The 25,213-nt window shown below is 36.2% G+C and overlaps 1 protein-coding gene across 5 annotated transcripts in view; it reads left to right on the forward strand.

The window, feature by feature from the left end:
- Window positions 1–25,213, forward strand: part of NAALADL2 (N-acetylated alpha-linked acidic dipeptidase like 2) — a 1,495,786-nt gene that overhangs the window by 1,159 nt on the left and 1,469,414 nt on the right. Inside the window, exon 1 of one of the 5 annotated variants that reach the window (XM_043875326.1) lies at window positions 11,199–12,251. The exons of the other annotated variants lie outside the window; for them this stretch is intronic. The gene's annotated coding sequence lies outside the window, so the exon portion shown is untranslated. Of the gene's footprint in view, window positions 1–11,198; window positions 12,252–25,213 lie in introns of those variants that run through there. 5 annotated transcript variants of the gene reach the window in all.

The following is a 25,213-nucleotide window of genomic DNA, read 5'->3' on the forward strand; positions in this document are numbered from 1 at the left end:
CAACCCAGTAACAGTTCTTTGAAGGTCAATCATGGATTAGGAGAGAAAGATCCAGTTCCTGTTCCCCAGAGATTACATATCCAGGAGAAGGGACGACGGTGAGCACTACTATAGGTTAGTGACAAAGTGAATGGGGAAGGAAGGAATTAATGAAAGGGTTGGGTTTTAAACTAGGCTTTGATGTTTGAGTTGGCTTTCCCCCATTTTATTTATTTTTCCCTCTAAGAATTTTTAATAGAAAGACTGGATCTTTCAACAATATTTTCACCTCAAACTACTCAGATTTTTCTTCTTTGCAATTAGCAGTAACTTCTGATCTCAGGACTTCTGGGGAATGTAGAAGTAATTCCTCTTCACAAGGGTGATCTAAACTCTTGGTACCATACAAATTGGTACCATACAAAGAGTTTTATAGACTACTATAGGACCAACAAGAGTGAAATGATAAAATTATAGCTTACAAAAAGCAGCATCAGATTCACATAGAAAGCACAATATTTGTTTATTCATTTAATAAACAAATGTTTATTATATGTCCAGCATTGTTTTTGGCACTGGAATAAAGTACAGTTTTCTTGGAATCTACATTCTTGTGGAGGGACACATGATGTATAATACATAGAAAAATATGATAATGTATAGGAGTTCCTTGGAGATACTGCAGGTTTAATTCCAGACCATCCCAATGAAGAGAATATTACAATGAAGGAAATCACAGAATTTTTTTTTGTTTTCCAGTGCATATAAAAGTTATGTAATACTATACAGTAGTCTAGTAAGTGTGGCAGTAGCATTATATCTTTAAAAAGTATGTACTTTAATTAAAAAATGCCCTATTGCTAAAAAAATGCTAGACATCATCTGATAATTCAGGGTGCTTCAAACCTTCAAATTTTACAAAATGCACTCCCTGGGAAGTGCAATAAGGGAAGGTACAGTATACCTGTACCAAGTGCTTTGGAAAACCTAAGGCAAGGGAAGGTGTGTGCCCATGTGTTTAGCAGTTTAAAATAGCATTAAAAATAGCCTAAGGGAAAGCCCCTGGAGTAAGTGACATTTCAGTAGAACTTGAAGCAGACGAGGGAGTGAGCCATGTGATATTTGGGGCACGAGTTTTTCAGGCATAGAGAGTAAAAAATGCAGAGGTCCAGCATTTTGGTGTGTTCAGATCTCAGCAAAGAAGCCAGCAAAGTGGAGTGGCATAGAGAAGGGAGGCCAGTAGGATATGTTGTCTTAAAGGAGTTTGAGGTTAGCTAGTACTAATTAGCTATTATAATGACTTTGTCTTTTCCTTGAAGGGATATGGGAAGCCTTTGGAGTGTTTTGATCACTACTAAGAGAACTGTTTAATTCCATTACTCTTGCTATTGTGTTGAGAACAGATTAAAGGAAAGCAGGGCAGAAGTCAGGATACCAGTTGGGCGATTATGATAATCCATGTGATGGAGATGGTGGCTTAGACTAGGGTGGTATGAAAAGTGATGGTGAAAAGTTCATATTCTAGATGTACTTTGATAGTATATTACACAGGATTTGCTGACAGGTTAGATATGGAGTGTGCCAGCAAAAGAAATTAGGGATAACTTAATCACCCAAGTAGCCAAAAATGTAGAACTTCCATTTATTGAGATGGGGAAGATAGTAGGAAAAAGACATGATGGTGAAGAGGAATCATTTGGAATTGGACTTGTTAAGGGTTAGATGCATTTTAAATATCCAAGTGGGGATGTCAAGCATGCAGTCTGAAGAATACTGGAGTGGGTAGCCATTCCCTTCTCCAGGATGTCTTCCCAACCCAAGGATTGAACTTGGGTTTCCCACCTTGTGGGCAGATTCCTTACTGTCTGAAGCACCAGGGAAGCCCTAAGAACAGGCTAACAATATGCATTTAGGATTCTTCAGCATCCTACATCCAATCCTAAATCCTAAACCCAACAATTTAGGATTGTTCATTATACAACTGATTTTAAAAGCAAAGAGTTAGAGTAAATTCATCAACAATATATGAGATTAGAAAACTGGAAAGGACCAGGGTCTGAGTCTTGGGGGCCTCCAACATTGGGAGATGAGGAGCTACCACCAGAAGAGTCTGAAAAAGAACTCCATGCTAGGTAGGAGGAAGAGCAGGAGAGTATCAGATCATGGAGAGTATTTGGAAGACAAGTCAAGGAAGTGTTTGAAGAAGTAGGGGGTTGTCAAAGATGAGGATTGAGAATTGATTCAGCAAAGGAAATCATTGATGACCTTGATGATACCAGTTTCCATGGAGTGATAGGTGGTGAGGCTTGTTTAGAATGTTTGACAAAGGAGTGGAAGAGAAGTTAAAGAGAGTGATGGTATATATCCCTTGAAGATTTTTACTGAAAAGGAAGGGAGAGAAATGGATCATTGGTTGGAGGGTTATGTGATATAAAGAGTTTTAAAGATGTACAGAACAATAGTATTAATATATTGTTATGCTTAGGAGAAGTAGCCAATAAAGATGGAAAATTGTTGATGCAGGAGAGAGAGAGGGGAGCAGTATTCTTGAGTATGTTTGAGAGGCTGGAACAGGAGAGGTTATCTGTTTCTAGGATTATGGGCTATTTACCTATAGTGATAAGAGAAGGAAGGGACTTCCAGGCGGCACAGTAGTAAAGAATCAGCCTGCTAGTGCAGGAGGCGCAAGAGGCATGAGTTTGATCCCTGGGTCAGGAAGATCCCCTGGGTAGGAAATGGCATCCTGCTCCAGTATTCTTGCCTGGAAAATTCCATGGACAGAAGAACCTGGTGGGGTTCAGTCCATGGGGTTGCAGAGAGTTGGACACCACTGAGCACACACACAAAGAGAGAAGGAAAACTGTGTGGACACATGCAGAGTGTGTGTGGTGGCGGGTAGATTTTCTTGTTGGATTCCTTTTCTTCTCATTGTGACGAGTGGCAGACAGTGCATAAGAAATTTGTAGGAAACATTATCTGTTTTTCTGCATTTGGTCAGGGAAATGACCAAGTTTTTAATGAGAAAATACTTTGAGATTCTAAGAATTTCTCAAAGCAAAGACCTTTGTTGTGTTTTGTTGAAGAAAGAAAACGGAGAATTTCTACCTTAAGTTCTGCTTGGGAGAAGCCTTGGAAAGGAAGTTGAGGTTATAAAATAGTAGAGGTGAAGGAGGAAATAAGCAAGATTATATCATGAAATCTGAGGAAGACTATGATGAGAGTAAAAATACTGAATCTTAACCTCCAGTGCTGCTGGCTAACTGCAGTAATGTTCTAAGAATATTACTATCATATTAAACAGATAGTTTACTTTTTAAGTACAGAGTGTGATCTAATAGAGAACAATGTTGTTGCTGGGGATTAATCACCTTATGGAGAGGTAGTATTAGACCTACAAAGAGATGTTTGCTAGGAATAGATTTCAGTTGAATTTTGAAAAGACTGGATTGGCAACATATTCAATGTAAGGAAAGAGCATTTTGATAGCATTGCTCATGGATGAGTGATTGGACAAGATGGAGAGAATTTTGCAGTTAGAAATAGTACCTTGTTTGAGATGGCTTTCCTTCAGTTATTTAGGAATTATTTATTTATTAAAGCATAATTATAAAATAGGGTATTGTGTGAGGTCTTGGCAAAAGATAGTGATACCAAGATGCAAATGACATGATCCCTGCCTTCAAATTAAAATTTCCAGTTAGGAAGAAAAGAATGTATACAAATATTTGGAGAGAAGTGATAAATGCCATATGAAGAGAACTGAGTGCATTGAGTTTTTAAAAAATTCACTGTGGAAATTATTGGACACTCAAAATTAGAATAGAATAATGAACTCTGGTGTACTCATCAGTTTTCAAAATCTGTCCATTTTCTGCCAATCTTGTATGTTGTGTGGGAGTACGCTTCTGTTTGTAGATTGGGATAGAGTGATTTCCCGGAGGTTCTCATATGGGGATAGGTAGAAAAAACACTGACCTGAGTAAACTGTAGAGTTCTTGCTTCTAGTTCTATACCTGCCAGTGGCTTGCTAAACTGATTTTCTGTTGCTCAGTTGACCTGTCTGCTTTTCACTTTCTCAGTAGAGTGTGGCTGTTATTCTGCATCAGGAGGCTTATAAGCATGTATTTTCTATCATTTACAGTACATAGTACATACTATTGTTCATCGTACATAGCACATTGAGTCAAATCAATTCTTGTCAACATGCGTATCCCGTCCCCTAGATCACGAGCTTAATCACCATGTCGTGTGAAACCAGCAACCCGCTAGGCAAGGATCCCTCTTCTCGCTCCGGGCCCATGAATCGTGGGGGTAGCTATTTAATGAACTTTATCAGACATCTGGTTCTTTCTTCAGGGCCATCTCACCTAAAATCGCCCACTCTTTCCTCTTAAATAAGACATCTCGATGGACTAATGACTAATCAGCCCATGCTCACACATAACTGTGGTGTCATACATTTGGTATTTTTAATTTTTGGGGGGATGCTTGGACTCAGCAATGGCCGTCTGAGGCCCCGACCCAACACTGACCCTTGAGTCAAAACCAGCCTTCTCCCTGTTCTTGTGAATGGTAAAGTCTTATTGGAACACAACTATATCCATCCGTTTTTTTGTCTGTGCCTGCATTTGTCATAGGTTATGAGAGGTTATAGAGTTTTGTGGTTGAGGCAGAGATGGTATGACTAAAGAAGCCTAAAATATTTACTTTATGGGCCTTTAGAAAATGCTTGCTGATTCCTGTTCTACATGATCTCTGATACTACTTTAGCTCCAGTATGTTACTCTACTAGCTGAGTAAAAATTAGTAATAATAGCCATTACTCTTTTTTAGCATTTACTAAGAGCCAGCACTGTTGTTTGGTTTGTATTTACTCATTTAATCATCACCAAAACCCTATGAGGTGGGTTGTGTCATTTCTGCAAATGAAACTAAGGCCTCAGGTGGGTAAGTTCACTTGCCCAAGGTTACATAGTGGTTTATAGTGGAGCCAAGCAGTCCTCTTACAGCATGCATATCCTTAATTGTACTGCTGCATTTCTTTTAGACACATAGAAAAATATATGTGAAAAATTTTAGCCCATTAGAGAATGAAAATAAATCAGTGATTTGCACTTAGGTAAAATTCTGTATTACGATTATAGATGTAAAGGCTTTAAGACACTGACTAATCCTGAATGGACGTTAGGGATGAATGGTGTGTGAAATTCAAATGTGCCTGGTTAGAAAATTCTCGTACATCATCATTTTCTCATGAAGCTTTAGGAGATTTCTGAAAGCAGAACACTTTCCTTAAAAAGCAAGTAAATATAAAATGATATACCAACAGGAGCCTATAATTGTTTCTTCTGACGATATTTACCAGTTTTCAGGAGTCCATGCTTTTAGTATATGACTTGATTGGTACAAAAGAATAGGAGTCAGGGGCCCAGAGTTCTAGACCCAGTTCTGTTCCCAGCTTGATTTTATGTCCTTGTCTTCCCTGGCCTTTGATTTGTTTTAACTGAAAAATGAGCAGGTAGTCTAAGATCATTTGAGGGCTTCCTACAGCACAAAAATATGATGGTGTAACTTTTACATTGCATATTCAAAGAGATATGATAGCAACGTGGAAGAACTAGGCTCTATAAAGATAAAAATTTAAGCTCTCCTTTGTTTTTCTCTCCACCTGTGCAAACACATATACACAGATATGTATACACAAAAATAGAAGCAGCCACATAAAACTGTAAAATCAATGTGCTTCATTTTCTGTGTGATTTCTAGTCACATTTGATGTGCATGCAGCCATGCTCAGATGTTCAGTCATGTCCAACTCTGTTACCTCATGAACTATAGCCCACCAGGCTCCTCTGTCCATGGAATTTTCCAGACAAGAATACTCGAGTGGGTTGCCATTTCCTACTCCAGGACATCTTCACTACCCAACGATGGAATCCAAATCTATGTCTCCTGCATTGGCAGGTAGATTCTTTACCGCTGCACCATTCTTCACCACTGTGAAGCCCCACATTTGACGTGGAACCAGTTAAATTATCTGCCCTATGTTAGTATATTTTCATATTTGTATAAGAGAATGGATGACTTTTTTCTCCCTTAGCCAAAAACATACAGTTGTATAGAAAGTGAATCTTGATGAATTCCTTGACCTCTCTGGTCTGGCAGTGTGCCTCATGTGTTCTTTAGCAACATTTGATTCATTGCTCAATTTGTTTGCCCGTTAAAAGTAAATAGTATGCTTGATATCAGGGTTGTCTGTGTTGCATTGTTGCATGGGATATTGATGTTAGACAAAATTGTAATTTAATTGTTTTGACATTTTGATCTGAGTAGTTCAGATAAGAAAGATGATTTATCTTTCACAGAAACCTTGTATTTTCAGCTCAGCATAATTTCCCCCAACGACTTGCTTATAAATGTGGTTTCAATTTTTTGAATGTTGGGTTTTACTCATAATGGTAATTTGCTCTCAGTATTAATTACCAAAGTTTGGCTAGGAGTTTATTACAGATATTTTATGTTTTATATGTTCAGTCATGAAAAACTTTAGAAAAAGTTATGAATCCTTTAAAAAACAGATAATGAAAATTCTATACTCTTTAACTTTTCCATTTTATACATCATATATGAATGCTTTCTATATTGCAAATGGGTTTTTGCTTATTTACAGCCTTCACATAGAAAATTATTCATGAACTTCTTCAGTTTTAGGGCTTTATTATATTGGTCTAGCCTTATCTGTTGGTAAATTTATAACTCTGCATAGTCTGTGCCCTCTTACTTCTGTGTATTGAGTCCAGTTATCATTGGTGATAAAATGATCTCAATATATTCCTAAATATATTTTGGGTCTCCTTATCTTTTTACACTTACTGAAGAAAAAATGAAACACAAAGCAGAAACACTTTTAAACAAATCGTACTCTCTCTGTAAATAGTAATGATGTAAAATTTTTGTTTATTTTCAGCTTAACAGACTACTCAGTGATTTGACATCTTGGGGGCATCTCCTAGTTCTAAGAAGCACTCACAGCGTAGTCAGCTTCCAGAGGGGGCCATTCAGCTTTTCTGAACCAAACCTGAAAACATGTTCCCTGCTAGGCTTCAGAACTCTCAGAGAATGCTCAAACCAAAGTAAACTCCTTCTGGTTGGTGGTGCACTGTACCACTTTTTTTTTTTTTTTTTAATTGCTGGTTATAGAAGTCAGTTTGATTTTTAAATTACATTTATGTGATAATAGCATCCTTCATCTGACCTTCAGTGATGGGAATCTGATTGGGAATGACTTGTAGTCTTTGACCCTTTTCCTAAATTTAATCTTGCTAAATTCCCAGAAAACTTTGAAAACAAGGTATTTTCAAGCAAAACAGCTGCTAATTATGCAGGAAGCCTATTCTTATGTGTGTATGTTTGTGAAAATGCCTCAAGTCTTTACTGCTTCTTGTTGAGATGAGGTAGTATGTGAGTGATGTTTCCCAGGGAGGCTCTGTCTACAGGAGGTACATGGTTCCTAGGATAAGCCTTTTTCCAGTAACTCACACCTGAAATCATAGGTTAGCAGTTATCTCTCTTCTAAGAATTTTCCCGAAGATAACCTAATCATCAAGGGTCTCCTGTCTACCTTAGAATAGGCCAGACTAAATGATATGTAAATCACCACCTTGGAGCTGTAAAATAAGATGATGATTCTCCAGCCGGGGTACTCTGAGCTATGTTGGAAGGCTCCAGTTCAGTTCAGTTCGGTCGCCCAGTCGTGTATGACTCTGTGACTCAGTGGGCTGTGCAGCCTTCCAAGGCCTGGTGTGCTGCAGTCCGTGGGGTCACAAACAATTATCCCTCTTCTAAGAATTTTCCCAAAGATAACCCAGTCACCTAATTAACCGCTGTTAGAGACCCTTGCTTGGTTTCCTGGTGAAAACCAGAAAGTGGACATTGGTACAACTTGGGTATATAGTTCTGTCATTTTGTCTCATGTAGGTTCAAGATATAGAACTAATTATCACCGCAAAGATCCCTCTTCAGTCAGTTCTGTTCAGTCACTCAGTCATGTCCTACTCTGCGACCCCATGGACTGTAGCACACCAGGCTTCCCTGTCCATCACCAACTCCCGGAGCTTACTCAAACTCATGTCCATTGAGTTGGTGATGCCATCCAACCATCTCATCATCTGTCGTGCTCTTCTCCTCCTGCCTTGAGTCTTTCCCAGCATCAGGGTCTTTTCAAATGAGTCAGTTATTTGCATCAGATGGCCAAAGTATTGGAGTTTCAGCTTCAGCATCAGTCCTTCAGTGAATATTCAGGACTGATTTCCTTTAGGATGGACTTATTGGATCTCCTTGCTGTCCAAGGGGGACGCTTAAGAGTCTTCTCCAACACCACAGTTCAAAAGCACCAGTTTTTCAGCACTCAACTTTCTTTCTAGTCCAACTCTCACATCCATACATGACTACTGGAAAAACCATAGCTTTGACTAGATGGACCTTTGTTGACAAAGTAATGTCTTTGCTTTTTAATATGCTGTCTAGGTTGCTCATAACTTTTCTTCCAAGGAGCAAGCGTCTTTTAATTTCATGGCAGCACTCACCATCTGCAGTGATTTTGGAGCCCAGGAAAATAAAGGCTGTCACTGTTTCCTTTGTTTCCCTGTCTATTTGCCATGAAGTGGTGGGACTGGATGCCATTATCTTAGTTTTTTGAATGTTGAGTTTTAAGCCAGCCTTTTCACTTTCCTTTTTCACTTCATCAAGAGGTTATTTAGTTCCTCTTCACTTTCTGCAGTAAGGGTGATGTCATCTACATATCTGAGGTTATTGATGTTTCTCCCAGCAGTCTTGATTCCAGCTGCCTTTGGGATGAAGCTAAACTTCTTATCCTAGTGAACAAAGCCTGGTATAATCCGCCCTCCATTAAAGACTCCATCCTCATGTCCTGTCCGTTATCCTAAACATACTTTGTGATATAAGTAATCCTTCTGTGCTCTCCTCTTTGCACACACATGGACACTCTCCCTGGAATACCTTTCTCCTTTCTCTAAATGACAGGTGCTCACATATCTAGCATTATCTCTTTTTGTAAATATCCGTACCTGTTTCCTCCAGAGCCAGTCATTCTCCCTCTACTGTGGTCCGGTATTTCTTGTGTATATGGCTGCCTTTATTAGCACCATTTTCTTTTTTTAAGTATTTTTTAAAAAATTATTTATTTTTCTTTGGAGGATAATTGCTTTACAGTGCTGTGTTGGTTTCTGCGATACATCAGCATGAATAAGCCATAGTTACACATATGTCAGCTCCCTCCCATCTCTCACCCCATCCCACCCTTTAGGTTGTCACAGAGCACCACGTTGAGCTTCCTGTATCATACAACGAATTCCCTCTGGCTGTCTATTTTACATATGGTAATGTATATGTTTCACTCTGCTCTCTCCATTTGTACCATCCTCTTCTTCCCCACTGTCTATAGGTCTGTTCTCTATGTCTGCATCTCTATTCCTGCCCTCCAAATAGGTTCATCAGTACTGTTTTCTAGATTCCATATATATATACATTAACACATGATATTCATTTTTCTGACTTCCTTCACTATGTATAATAGGCTCTGGGTTCATCTACCTCACTAGAACTGACTTAAATTTGTTCTTTTTTATGGCTGAGTAATATTCCATTGTATGTATGTACCACAACTTCTTTATCCATTCATCTGTCCATGGACATCTAGATTGCGCCCATGTCCTGGCTGTTGTAAATAATGCTGCTATGAATATTGAGTATTGACACCAGTTTCAGTATAACTTCATCTACCACCCCCATCATGCTTTGCTTGCCACATGGACAAAAACAGTGTCTTTTTATTATTTACCTCCTTACTTATCTATCATTATAGTGCCCAGAGTGTGCTGTCTGCTTTTGGTTCAGATGGTAAAGAATTGGCCTGCAATGTGATTTTGGCTGGGATTGATTCCTGAGTCAGAAAGATCCTCTGGAGAAGGGAATGGCTACCCATTCCAATATTCTTGCCTGGAGAATTCCATGGATAGAAAAGCCTGGTGGTCTACAGTCCATGGGGTTGCAAAGAGTCTGACATGACTGAGTGAATACACTTTCACTTTCAGAGTGTGCTTATTAAACTCATTAAATGAATTTATCTTCATGACAAAAGCTAAGTACCCTATAAAGTGCTATATCATAGCAGCTCAAATCAAAGCTACTCTCAAGTTTCAGCCCCATTGCCCATGTGAAGATGTTCTTCCCCAAATAGATGATAAACTGGTAAGTATCCTCTATCCTGGGCCTTGCTAGACACATAGAGGTTGCCTCGTCAGGTGTGTTTAGGGGTTGAAGATAGAGCTTCATCTCATCACTTCACTGCCTTTTACTGCTTAAGTAAAGCTGATATACACTGAGAAGAAAATAGACTGTTAATAAGTGAGGATTTCTTGACCTGGAAAGTGAAAGTGAAAGTATCTCAGTTGTGTCCCACTCTTTGTGACCCCATGGACTATACGGTCCATGGAATTCTCCAGGCCAGAATACTGGAGTGGGTAGCCTTTCCCTTCTTCAGGGGCTCTTCCCAATCCAGGGATTGAACCTAGGTCTTCCACATTGCAGGCGGATTCTTTACCAGCTGAGCCACAAGGGAAGCCCTGAAACTGTCTGGGAGTAGCCATGAAGGGCCAGGTTTTGCCCTTTTTTGAGATGGCAAAGGAGGATAGCACACACATTATGTGTGTGTGTGTTTGGGAGGATGTGGTTGGGTGGGTTGGTGAGTAGGACAGAAATGAGAAGGATGATGACTCCTAGGGTCATACAAGGGAAGTCTGTTTTGAGATAGTCCCCAAAGATACTTGATGTAAGTAGACAGGGAAACTTTGTAAGTAAAGAAACAAGAAGCTTAAGAAGAAAAAAAGATGTTGAAGAGTTGTATTAAGCAGGTAGACCTAAATAGGAATGAGGAGGGTTAAAACTGAATTGGAGCTGAACTTTATAAATGGCTCACATGTAGATCTCAGGAATGCCATCTGCTGGGCCCATTCTCAACTTTGCAGACACTTAATGGCAACAAGTTACACTGCATGGTAGGGATGGCATGGGGAAAAGTAGAAAAATAGAACAATTACATCAGGTTGGCCATGTATTTCCCCCAAGTAAATATGAATATGTGGTCTGAAGCAGATGGTAGACAGATATGGGGAATCAGGGTTTTTTATAGGGATAACAGATAACTGTAGGCCATTTGGGTAGAATTCAGTTTAGTTTAGTTAAATTCAGTAGACACTGAAAACTATTCTTTGCTGAGAAAAAAAAGAAAATCCTGATATGTCTTTTACAGAGGTTTTATGTGCTTGGTGGAATGAGAAAATAAAAGTCATTACATGGTAAGATATTATTTTATCTTGTGTGTTTTTTTTTAATTCACAAAACTAAGTTTTTATCTGAGACTCTGATTTATATTTTATTACATAGACAAGAGAGATGATGGTTTGATGCTCATATTAGATAGCAGTAGCTTATTACATACATTTAGGGTTTGCTTTTTCAAAAGTTTATTTTGCTACTCTATTTCAGCTCACTGTTTGTTCCTTGTTCCGATATTGAACATGTTGAGTGTGACAAATGAGGTTGGTAAACTTGAAAAAAAAGTTAGTTTTTTAGAATATCAGCTTTTTGTTATAACAGTCTATGTGTCCTTCATTAAAAGCCATATCTTATCCTTTTAGGAAATATTTGACTGATTAAAGTAGGAGTAATAAATAAGCACAATTGTTGGAATACAAAAATTAACACTGTTTCATATTTATTTAGTTGTGTTCTCTAGAATGATTATTCCTATTCTTAGAGATGTAGTTAGTTTAAGAGATAATCTAGTTTAGCCCTTTTTATTTATAAAGAAGTAGTAAATGACTTGCTCAGATTCACATTGGTCTGTCTCAGATAAGATCAACCTGGGACTAGAAATTCATGTTCTGGCTTACAATCCAGGTCTTTCCCACTATCCAAATTCATATATTGGAGTTTAAAACACACACAACACACACAGAAACACCCCTTGTAGTAAGAAGTGGCCTTCCTATTTTTTTTTTTATTAAAATGTGTATTTGCATTTTCAGTGCACTTTTATTATTTTTTTTAAGTAGTGGAGCTACTAAAAGACTCAGGATTGCTTCCTAATTTACTTAGTATTTTCTTCAAGCCTCTCTGATCTTTTAGGGAGCTGTGAAGATAGAGTACCAGGTGACTATTTTTCCAGGGCGGAGGAAAACCTGAGGGAACGGGTAAGAGAGTGAGGGGAGAAGGGTTGGAAGGAGGGATGGTCCAGAAGAATAGTTTCCCCTGGTTTTTAGAAAATTTCCACTGGCCTCTCATTCCTAAAATGAGAAAATAAGGGTTAATGATGCAGTGAGTTTTTCCACTCTCGTTTATGATGTAGTCATATCTATCCTACTCTTTTTAATAAGGTTATTGATAAAAAATTGATAACCCTATGTCAATCCTCTCATATATATATGTTTTTGTTTTGCTTTGTTTTTTAGCTTTATGGGTATGTGAAGCCCGAAAAGTGTAGGAGATGCTCCTCCAGAATCTATAGTGCTGTATAAGGAGAATATGCCCAGATGAGGCCTCTTGTACTAGAACCACTGGATGATATTTGGGACTAGAAGCCTGGGATGAGAGAGGTGATAAGGACAGGTGTGTTTTAAAGTGGAGGAGATGGCAGATTTGAGGATACTGGGGAAGTTGGGAAAATGAAGATTGTTTCTTTAGTTGGCTTTCTCAGGGTCAGAATTGAATAAGGTTTACGTGGGGAAAACGTGCAGTGGACAGTGACTTGGAAGGATGCTTATTTGGAATTCTTTGTGTCTGCACTGGATTCATTTGGTACTCTTACCCCAGTTATGGAAACACTGAGTGTTTTACCCTCAAAATGGGAACTTAAAATGCTGATTGTTAAAGTGCTTTAGGTTCCTCAAGTGAAGTATGCCACTCTAAGCTTCAAAGACTGTTTCTTCACTTGGATACAGCCTTTGAAATAGGGTTCGACTGAAGCTTTACAAAGCGGCAGTGGAGCTCCTGATGACCGCAGTCTTGCCTTTTGTTCATGTTTCCAACACCACCTGCATGTTATATCATATGTGCTCTGTAATTATGAAGTGATGTGAAAAAATTATTTAATTTTTTTGGAAAGTTGCCTTAACATGGTAGTGGGATACTGGCAGCATTACTAGGACTGAAAAAAAAAAAAAAAGAAAACTGCTTTCCAGGTGATCTGACTTTATAGGAACATAAACTCATGCTGCTAAAGCAAAATGAAAAAAAAAACAAACAAACAAACCCCAAATAATATTCCTTTTCCCCTCCACTGATAGCATCCATAAATAATTATCCATAATAAGAGGATATGCTAGAGTGCATTGAGTCAGAGCATCTGGAATCAAACATACAGAATAAAGCATACAAAAGACTAGTTTTGATTTTTTTTCTCCATATAATGTAAGCCCTAAATGTGTTTTCCTTCTGGATCAGGAAGAGAAATAATTCGAAGATCAGTTTGTGTTTGGTTGGCTTTTTTGTTCATGTATAAAAGCAGTGTGGGAAAAATGGAAACATTTAACATTTATTCCTATTTGAAGAAGTTTGGATAAAAAGAGCCAAGTGACATACACATATGTAAGACTTGTTTACTTATTGTGTTATTTTCTGAGAGCAGAGTACAGGTGAGCCTAGAATAACTTGAGGATTAGGGGCACATATCCCTACTCCTCATCCCTGCCCTGCTCAGTTGACATTCCACTTTTAACTTTAGAGTTTTAAACCCATATTGTTCAAGTGTAGTGTTAACAGTACAACTATTTAAAAATAGAGTATTATTCTGATTTGTTACATTTGTTTTATTTATTTATTTACTTATTTATTACATTTGTTTTAAATTGACTTTCAGAGAATATTTTCTTTGAAAAACATTTTATTTTTATAAAATTTCTCTAGTGATCAAAATATTACAGTCATTGCAGAATATTTAGAAAGCCTAGAAATATATAAGCAAAAAGAAAAAAAATTACTACCCAGAGATGCCGTGTTAAAATCTCAGCATTTTTTACTTCTGATTTTTTTCTATTTATTTTTTCCTTATATTTTTAAGATCATAACTGATATTTTAAGCTTCTGTCTTTTCAACATACCATAGGGTATTTTTAAAAAAAGTATTTTAAACTTTATAAGTATAATTATTGATGATGGCATGGTGCATCATCTGACTTGGCTGTAATAAACCTAACTATTTCTCTGTACATTTCTATTTCTCTTAGACATTCAAGTTGTTTGCATAAGTATTCAGTCTTTAAGTTAATACAGGTTTGTTTTGTTGAGGCTTTTCTCTTCAATTGAGTAAGCTTATTGAAAAGCTTCTTAATTTTAAAAGTAGATTTTCCTTTTCTTCTCCCATCCTGGTGCTAGAGAATTTTCCTTTCTCTATTCTTTGAAATCCTTGTTCTCTGTGACTGGCATGGCAGCTTCAGCTTAGTTGTGATAGATGTATTATGACTGTTAAAGGTAAAGTACTTGTGACTCCTTTTGTTAAAAGTTACCATGAAGTGAACGGTAACAGGAGGTCAACTTGAGGGTCGTAAATATACTTCAGAGAATGTATATAAAGATGCTAAATAGAATGGAAGAAATGAAACACTACTCATTCACTGTAGTTTTTTCATCATTTGTTTTATCTAATATGAAACATTTTACCTCAGTTATATGTAAAATGAAGTGTTTACACCAATACTAATACTGATGGCTGCATAAATTAAATACTGATTTTTTATGTATAATTTATTTTTTATTGATCTCAAGTACATCAACAGTTTGTCAGTGTTATATTATAAACATTCTGTTCATTTATATGGAACCTATCTGAGTTTAATACTTATATTCTTTTCAATAAAATTTTTCATTTTGTAGGAAAAGATGGATAGTGTTGTGGACAAGATTACTGAACAAAATGCTTGGTCTTTGGATTCCTTGATAAGGCTATGTGTACTTTTCCTTGGTTTGAGATCTTTTTATTCATATTGGAAAAAATACTACTTTGTGCAAAAGTAAATTGCTATTCAAAATAATATATATTTCTTTTGAAAACTTTCTTCAACATTCCTTTCCCTGACCTTATGGTAATTAATTTTGAAAATAAGCCTGTGAAATAACATTTTAATTAAATGTTAGCATTATTTCTGGAATATTCACAAAATATGATAATAGACTAGTTTACATTTTTATTTAACAAGATGCCTTTTGATAGTTTTAGACTTTCTATACCACAATTCCCTTATATACTTTAAAGAGCTTATAAGACAATAATTGTGTGTGATAATTATTGTCCTTCTAATATCTATATGTTAAAATTACTTTAAAGGATAAATAGCTTATCTGGTATTATATTCTATGAATTTCACCTCTCATTAAAAGAATAATTTGAAATGGACATAATGAATTGTGTATTCCATGGTTGTGCTCCACTTGAACAATTTTAGGAATTCATTGTGTAACAAGGCATGGTTTACTCTTTCTCACATTTTTATTGTTGAAATACCTTTAATTTTTAATATTCTATTCATTTAATACCATTGTTTTATATGAAAGGCATGAGAAAAATATGTTTGTCTATGGAACTCTGACTTTTGATTTTATGTATTTTTTCTTTAAATATTTCTTATTAAATGTTGTTTCTTTTTCCCATAAACAAATGATTGTTATTAGAGCTTTTTGTTTCTGCTGGTGGAAAATTCTTCAGAACTCAACAAAAAGACAGCACTCTCTTTCTAAATGGAAGTCAAATCAGAATATGTAACCATTTTGTTTTCACATATCTACTGAAACCAGAAGGAAAATTTCCTGTCTGTATGCTTTTAGGGGTTATTTTAATTATGGAACAGTTCTTAAAATATTTAACAAATATATTGAGAATACCATAGACTTAAAAATATTTTTTAGGGACAAAAGAATATGGAAGTACTATGAAAACCAATGAAAAATTGCTAAGATGATATGAAAAAATCATCAGTATTGTAGAAATCTCTAAAATGGCTGGTGCTCTGAAAATTAAAGGTAGGTCTTATTCAGAATTGGCAAGTCTGAAATAGTTTAGAGAATTAAGTCAGTTGGTGGAGAGGTGTCTGTATATGCTTCTTTGAATTAGTAGGTAATAGGGCTTCCCAGGTGGTGCTAGTGGTAAAGAACCCACCTGCCAATGCAGGAGATGTAAGAGATGTGGGTTTGATCCTTGACTATGGAAGATCCCCTGGAGGAGGGCATGGGAACCCACTCCAGTATTCTTGCCTGGAGAATCCCATGGGGAGAGGAGCCTGGCAGGCTGTGGTTCATAGGGTCGCAAAGAGTCAGACACAACTGAAGCGACTTAGCGTGCAAGCATGCAGCTCTCACTACACTTCAAATAAAAGTGAGGAATGGTGACGAGACCACTTAGAAAAAGTATTAAAACACAACAAAGTTAGTTAAAACAAGTCAATTCATATGACAGAATTAGAGTAGGGAAGGGCCCTATGAAATTGAGGTTTATTTGTTTTCTTTTAAATTGCTTGATATCATAGAGGTGCTAGTAGACTCTATAAGGATAGTAATTCTTTTATCCTATTTGCTTCATTGTCAGTGTTCTGTCATATTAGAAAGCTACTTGTGAATAGTCTGTATATTTCTGGACTTTAATTAGCCCTGGGAATGTGCAGAGTTTAAAAGTAATTGTTCAGCTTCTGATAACTTGCATATAGTGAATCACCTTTAGAAGAATGCTACATAAACCATTGTACAGAGGAGACAGGAAAATATAGTTTTGTTCTCTGGGGAGGGATTTGCAGATTCTGTGAGATCCTGCAGAGAGTCTGCTGAATCTACATTACAGCACATTATCTCCTGTGGGGACCAACCAGCAGGACTGCTTATGGTTCTCGACTATCTCTGCTCTGTATGCTTTTGTCCTACTATGTAAAAAAACCCCTTCTGTTTGCTGGAAACAGTAAAGATGCTGGAACACTGAGAGAAAAGGGTAAACGAATAATGAAAAATAGCAACTACAGGAGAAGGACATTTGAAACAAGTTTGACAAGAAGCCTGGGAGTCAGGTTGAAGGATGATTAGATAAGCTGATACAGTTTTACATACACTTATTTTAAGAAATCTCTGTCATATTCAAAGGGGAGAAAGCCATTAGATTGAATGAAGAATACCTGATGTATCTGAAGTTCTTTTTGTGAAAATTCTAAATACTAAATTTAATGCTATACACTAATGATTAATTATCTTCCTGTTTTTCTCTTTTTGTAGTCAGATTTTAAAATTTATTCTCCCAGGTGCCTGTTTAAAAAGAAAAAAGAAGTGACTGAAGAATGCAAAGTCTAGTAAGAAAGAAATTTAAAAGTAATTATTAGAGGTTAGAAGGCATATTTGGAAATTAGGATGCAGATATATGTATTGGTGGGAAAAAATAAGGAATTCCAGGAAATCTCATGTATTTCCTGGTTTTAAGCTTTATTATTTTCTTGATTTAGGCTTTACAGTTTTTGTAGGTTTATTCCACAAACTAATGTTCAAGTTTTTGAAATGTGTTTTTTATTTAAAGAAATAATGTATATGAGACTGTGGTATCTTATTCTAACCAATCTGTAACAATTTTTAGTTTAAAATAATATAATAAAAGATTTCATAGTTTAAGACTTTATATGTTAAACTCTAAAATGATCATTTAAAATTTTGTTCTTAGATTCATATGTGTGTGTGTATGTGTGTGTATATATATATATATATGTATCATTTTACCTTAGTTTCTTATATTTACTTAATGTAATTTCTAGAACTTTTTGAGGGAAAGGATTATCATCCATTGGTCATTTACATTGTCTTAATGTAAGACAATCCAGGGGATTCCCAGGTGGCACCAGTGGTAAAGAATCTGCCTGCCAACTCAGGAAACACAAAAGACTTAGGTTCCATCCCTGGGTCAGGAAGATTCTCTGGAGTAGGAAATGGCAACTCTCTCTAGTATTCTTGCCTGGAAATTTTCACCAACAGAGGAGCCTGGTGGGCTGCAGTCCATGGGGTCACAAAGAATCAGATACAGCACAGCATATGCCTCAAATAATATAGAAAGCTTATTTCTTCTTCACATAATAGTGGGAGGGTAGTTTGTAGGCTTCAAACAAGTTTTTAAAATGAATAAAATTATCACAAACAAGTTTTTAAAATGAATAAAATTATCACAAGTATGTTTTCACTTGACACAATTTGTCTAACAGCTAGTTACTCCAGGATTTTAATGCATTAAAGTGAATTAAAGCAAATAAAATGTTTTATTTGGGCAAATTCCAAGTGAATGTTAAGTTAGATTATAAATTATTTTTCATTAGATTAAATACTTGTCATTTTTAAGTAGATAACACTTTAAGACGTCCTACTATGATTCACTTCTCGGGTGAAAAAGTTAAATGAAGTATCAAAGTGTTTGCCTGTATTTTCCTTCCTGTAATAATTAGAATAAATTCATGCAGAATACAGGGAAGAAGTTAGTACATGCTGTTATTTTAAAGTACTTTCAGTCTTTATTGAGCAAATTTATTGAGAAAGGACTAACACATTTTGATATCTTACTTCAGGAACAATGCTGTAATGATTAAAGGGCGTTAATAATTTTGAAGTATGTATAATGTGAATTTTCATTACATTTCAAAATATTTTTTTGTTTTCAAACTCATTTTACACACAATGAAAACTTTTTCTTAAAAAATCTTTGTATTAAAGAGATTGAGTGTATGTGTATAATTCTCTGTGTGTGTTTATAAAAAGTTATTGTTCAAAAAATTGATAATAAGAAAGTAATTTTCCCAAATAGGAGCTGTTTTATTCACCTTTGTATCCCTAAATCCAGCACAAGTGTCATGTCTAGCACATATTCAATGTTTACTGAGTGAGTTTCAGTATTTTTTCTGCTAAATTCTTACTTTAATCAAGCTAAGATACCATATTTGTTTTATAATTCATTGTAAATGTAAATGTATTTAAATGTTTCCAAATACAGTTGTTAATTATATTTGAATCACTCAGCTTTTCTGCTTGTGAGAAATAATCATTTGAATATAAAACAAAAGTATCTGAAGTACAATGCAGTTTTCCTTCTAATGCTTTGCAATATTATATAAATTTTCTGAGCACAGAAAATATCTCTTTCTGATACTAATCTTCTATTTTGGTCGGTTTCTTTATTTTCTTTCTGTTGATTATTTCATACTTATCTTTATTTCTTAGTTGTAGTCTTATGCCTTATGCCTACACACATCTTTTTCCTTTTATTTGAACTTTAAAAAGTTTTTACCTTTTCGTAATACCTCCACTGGCTAATCTTTGTATGTGTGCATATGCTTGTGTATGTCTATTTTAGAGACAAAATTACTGTAACAAAGATATACATTGGCTTAAATAAGATAGAAGCTTGTTTCTTCTTGACGTGACAATAATAGGATAGTCAAGGTTGTCAAAGTGGTTAGTTTCACAAGGTTACTAGTCCCAAGTGTTTTACATTTTGTTGCATTGTAGTCCAGAAGGAAGTTGTCCTTGTCTGCAAGGTTAGATCTGGGTCACTGCCATGTTTGCATTCTAGTTTGAGAAATAGGATTAAGCAGAAGTAGAAGGCAAAGAATTTCCTTTTAAGAAAGTGGCCCCAAAATTTCACATTCCATAGGAACTTTTGTCACATGGCTGCAAGGAATGCTGAGAAGTATAGTCTGTATATTCCTGGCCACTCATTCAGCTGAAACTCCATTACTATGAAGCAAGAGAAAATGGATTTAGGTGACCACTACTAGCTCAGCTGGTAAAGAGTTTGCCTGCAATGCGGGAGACCTGGGTTCGATCCCTGGGTTGGGAAAATCCCCTGGAGAGGGGAAAGGCTACCCACTCCAGTATTCTGGCCTGGAAAATTCCATGGACTGTATATAGTCTATGAGGTTGCTAAGAGTCAGACATGACTGAGCAACTTTGACTTTCACTTTGCAAGTCACTTTCACTGGTTGCCCATTGCATTTAAATTTTTATCATGCTGGCTATTAATTGTGTTTCATTTGTGCTGTTAAGGAAAAGATCAAGGGAAGGATAGAGTATTCCTGTTTTTCTAGAATGTGTCTACTGTGACCTAGCAGTGTAATGTATAAAGCATAATTAGTAGGACTCCCGATAAGAAAATTGAATCCTAGTAAATAGTAGTTGAAGGCCTAGGTGACCCCATGTAAGAATTTACCCTTCGGGACCAGTGTTAACAGAATTTGGGCTTGAGGGATTTTATTAAGAGAGTTTAGGTTTCACACACAGGATAGCTGGCTGTCCATCATTAAACACACTACTTCTTTATCTTGTTATTGTGATAATTTGCCTCATTTCTTTCATAGCACTTTGGTGAAGTCTTAATTCCCAGTGCTGCTTTTGGTATATTGTCCACTACAGTCTCTTAGCTTAATAAATGTAGGACCTATTAGAACATTTTTCATTTATGGCTTGTGTATTCTATCTTGAAATGTAACACTTTCAACATTGAAACACTGGGATTGCTGTGTTGTAAAAGCTGAGGGAGTTCAGAGACTCATATACTGTGGATGGGACTCTAAAATGTCAGCTGTTTGGAGAGCAATTTGTTAATATTTATGAAAATTACCAATACATATTCCCTTTAATATAGTATTTATTATATCTATGTACTTAATGTATATTTCTGCAGGTATACTAACATGAGACATGATGTGTTTATAAGGTTAGTTGTTACAACATTGTTTGTAATAGCAAAGATTAGAAATATCCTGAATAACTGTCTATCAGGGATTAGTAAAATGAACAATGATACTGCTATAAAATGAAATATAATATAGCTATATAAAATGTTGAAGCTGTTTAAATACTGAAATGAGAAACTCTCTAATATTTATCACCATGAGGGAAAAAGGTGCAGAACACTATGTGTGTTAAGACTTCTGGGTATAAAGAAGGAAATGAAATAGTATACATATATTCTTATGAGCACATAAAATATTACCTCCACAGAATTACAAATGCATTTGGCAGAACCAAAATATTTTTATTTAGGTATTACGCTATAAACTCCCTTAGGAACCCTAATTGTATCCTTATGAAATTATGTCCATTTCAATAAGTGTAGGAGATTTTTCTTCATTAAGATAAAAACCAGTGTGTTCATTTTAGAAAATGTACTGATTGACAATTTCTGTTCTCTCTGATTTAGAAATTCTATTCAACAGTATGCACACTAATTGTTTATTCCTTGTGTGTCTGAACACTGCCATTGATAGGTACTTGGTTACCTTCCCAAGGGATCTAGTTCTGTTTATTTAGCTACAGTGAGAACTCTCAAAAAAGATCTATCTAGGGTAGGACAGAGATCTGGGAACCAGATAAATTACAAGCCCATCAGTTCAGTTCAGTTGCTCATTCATGTCTGACTCTTTGCGACCCCATGAACTGCAGCACGCCAGGCATCACTGCCCATCACCAACTCCCAGAGTCCACCCAAACTCATGTCCATCTAGTCGGTGATGCCATCCAACCATCTCATCCTCTGTCGTCCCCTTCTCCTCCTGCCCTCAACCTTTCCCAGCATCAGGGTCTTTTCAGATGAGTCAGGGTCTTTTCAAATGAGTCAGCTATTCTCATCAGGTGGCCAAAGTATTGGAGTTTCAACTTCAACATCAGTCCTTTCAATGAACACCCAGGGCTGATCTCCTTTAGGATGGACTGGTTGGATCTCCTTGCAGTCCAAGGGACCCTCAGGAGTCTTCTCCAACACCACAGTTCAAAAGCATCAATTCTTCAATGCTCAGCTTTCTTTATAGTCCAACTCTCACATCTATACATGATTACTGGAAAAACCATAGCCTTGACTAGATGGACCTTTGTTGACAAAGTAATGTCTCTGCTTTTTAATATGCTGTCTAGATTGGTCATAACTTTCCTTCCAAGGAGTAAGCGTCTTTTAATTTCATGGCTGCATTCACCATCTACAGTGATTTTGGAACCCAGAAAAATAAAGTCTGACACTGTTTCCACTGTTTCCCCATCTATTTGCCATGAAGTGATGGGACTGGATACCATGATCTTAGTTTTATGAATATTGAGCTTTAAACCAACTTTTTCACTTTCTTCTTTCACTTTCATCACAAGGCTCTTTAATTCTTCTTCACTTTCTGCCATAAGGGTGGTTTCATCTGCATATCTGAGGTTATTGATATTTCTCCCGGCAATCTTGATTCCAGCTTGGGCTTCATCCAGCCTAGCGTTTCTCATGATGTACTCTGCATATAAGTTAAATAAGCAGGGTGACAATATACAGCCTTGACGTACTCCTTTTCCTATTTGGAACCAGTCTGTTGTTCCATGTCCAGTTCTAATTGTTGCTTCCTGACCTGCATACAGGTTTCTCAATAGGCAGATCAGGTGGTCTGGTATTCCCATCTCTCAGAATTTTCCAGTTACTGTGATCCACACAGTCAAAGGCTTTGGCATGGTCAATAAAGTAGAAATAGATGTTTTTTTGGAACTCTCTTGCTTTTTCAGTGATCCAGCGGATGTTGGCAATTTGATCTCTGGTTCCTCTGCCTTTTCTAAAACCAGCTTGAACATCTGGAAGTTCACGGTTCATGTGTTGCTGAAGTCTGGCTTGGAGAATTTTGAGCATTAATTTACTAGCGTGTGAGATGAGTGCAATTGTGTGGTAGTTTGAGCATTCTTTGGGATTGTCTTTCTTTGGGATTGGAATGAAAACTGACCTTTTCCAGTCCTGTGGCCACTGCTGAATTTTCCCAACTTGCTGGCATATTGAGTGAAGCACTTTCATAGCATCATCTTATAGAATTTGAAATAGCTCAGCTGGAATTCCATCACCTCCACTAGCTTTGTTCGTAGTGATGCTTCCTAAGGCTCACTTGACTTCACATTCCAGGATGTCTGGCTCTAGGTGAGGGATCACACCATCATGATTATCTGTATCATGAAGATCTTTTTTGTACAGTTCTGTGTATTCTTGCCACCTCTTAATATCTTCTGCTTCTGTTAGGTCCATACCATTTCTGTCCTTATTGAGCCCATCTTTGCATGAAATGTTCCCTTGGTATCTCTAATTTCCTTGAAGAGATCTCTAGTCTTTCCCATTTTGTTGACAGAGTGCCTGGTGAACTATGGACAGAGGTTCATGACACTGTACAGGAGACAGGGATCAAGACCTTCCTCAAGAAAAAGAAATGCAAAAAAGCAAAATGGCTGTCTGAGGAGGCCTTTCAAATAGCTGTGAAAAGAAAAGCAAAGGAGGAAAGGAATGATATACCCATGTGAATGCAGAGTTCCAAAGAATAGCAAGGAGAGATAAAAAAAGCCTTCCTCAGTGATCAATGCTGATCAATAGAGGAAATGCTGATCAATAGAGGAAAACAACAGAATGGGAAAGACTAGAGATCTCTTCAAGAAATTACAAGCCTATAGGTGTTAAAAATTTTTAGATTGATTTTTTGCAATATTGGGTCAGATTATTGAGAGATATCATGCCTACTTATGGCAGTGCATCCCATTGTTAAATAGTGTTGGAATTCCTCTTTATATAAGGCTTTAAAATCCACCCAGATTTACCTCTTCCGTGACTTCCACGTATTGAATTTTAATTCTGTGATTGTTATTCAAATGAAAGCCCTCTAGATATTTGAAAAGACATCAGACTACAGATCCTTTGTTGCTTTGACATTCTTCGTGATATGTAATTTATAGACTATCATTCCTCTTTCTCTTCTGCAGTGGAAACATGGTATGCAGACATGAACACAAAGATGTAAATGTACAAAAGACAGTAGAGCCCTGTATAGATGAACCTCCCTTGTTTTAGGTAGCATGTGTATTTGTGTGTGTGTGTGTGTGAGTTTATGTATGTTTTAATGCCAGCTAAGTCTTCTGGCGCCTAATGCACATTGTTGTCATTTTAAAGCTAGTAGTCCAGTAGCATAACCAGATATTTTTCTTATGAACTGCTCTTAATTATTGTCTCTACAGTTATCTGTAGTGCTTTTTATTTCTTACATAAAATATTCTTATATTTCTCATGCGTTTATCATAAGAAGTTAAAAAATAGAAAGGCAAAATAGAAATTCCAAATTATACTTATGACAGGCTCTGTTAATACTTCATTATGTATCCTTGCAGGTGTTCTCTAGATCAGTGTGTTTTCAAACTGCAGGGTTCTACCTGTTAGTCACCTGTGAAGTTAATTACAACCGGCATTTAAAGCAAGGAATAGAATAGCTTAAGTTAGAAAATATTTTATAGCATTCTACACAGAAAGAGTAAATATCATTCTGTGAAAATGTTTCAGTTAAGTACTTGTCTCTGTTTTAATTAAGTACTTTTATATGTGGAGTAAGATGTACAACACATTTATTAAAATGGATCACAATGAAATATAGTTTCTCAGTAGATTCACTTTCCCTCTTTCATTTCTTTCAGTCTCACTGTCCTCCTCCCTCCTTTTGCTTTCTCCCTCCCTTACTTTCTCTTTCTTTTTCTCCAAAAATGAAACCCATTGTTCATGTTCTTTATAATGATTATTTCATTAAACTATATGGTGAACAACTTTCTTTGTCAAGCATTTGTCTTTAGAAGCATTTTATTTTATTATTATTTTTTTTTTATGTAGAAGCATTTTAAATGACTAAAGAGTATTCCATTGTATAGATGGCCGGATCATTCTTTGAGTCTGTAATTTAACTGTTGGGTTAGATTCTGGTCTACAACAAAGTGATTCAGTTTTATATGTGTGTGTGTGTTTATAGTCTTTACATATATAATAGTCTTTTATTTATAGGTTATTATAAGATATTGCCTGTAGAATACCAGGCAAGATGAGATAATACTCAATATAGGCAAATGAGATAATCCTCAATTCTTGGTAAAAGTAAGTGTTCAATGAGTGTTGATGTCACTGTTAACAACTCTGGTATGTCTATAATTCTAGTAGAATTATAGGTTAGTAATTCCAGGTTAGTAATTATAATAAAAAAAGAAAACTAAAATTTGCTGTGATCTCTTAATGAACTCATGAAGCGTCTTGGTGATCAGTGCTTCCACTTATAAGAGCTCACAAATCATCTTATTAAATAATGATTTTTAAAAGATGTGTTCTAAAAGAAGTGGAAGGCAAAGG

Source organism: Cervus elaphus, chromosome 19, assembly GCF_910594005.1.
Source record: "Cervus elaphus chromosome 19, mCerEla1.1, whole genome shotgun sequence".
Classification (NCBI taxonomy): Eukaryota; Metazoa; Chordata; class Mammalia; order Artiodactyla; family Cervidae; genus Cervus; species Cervus elaphus.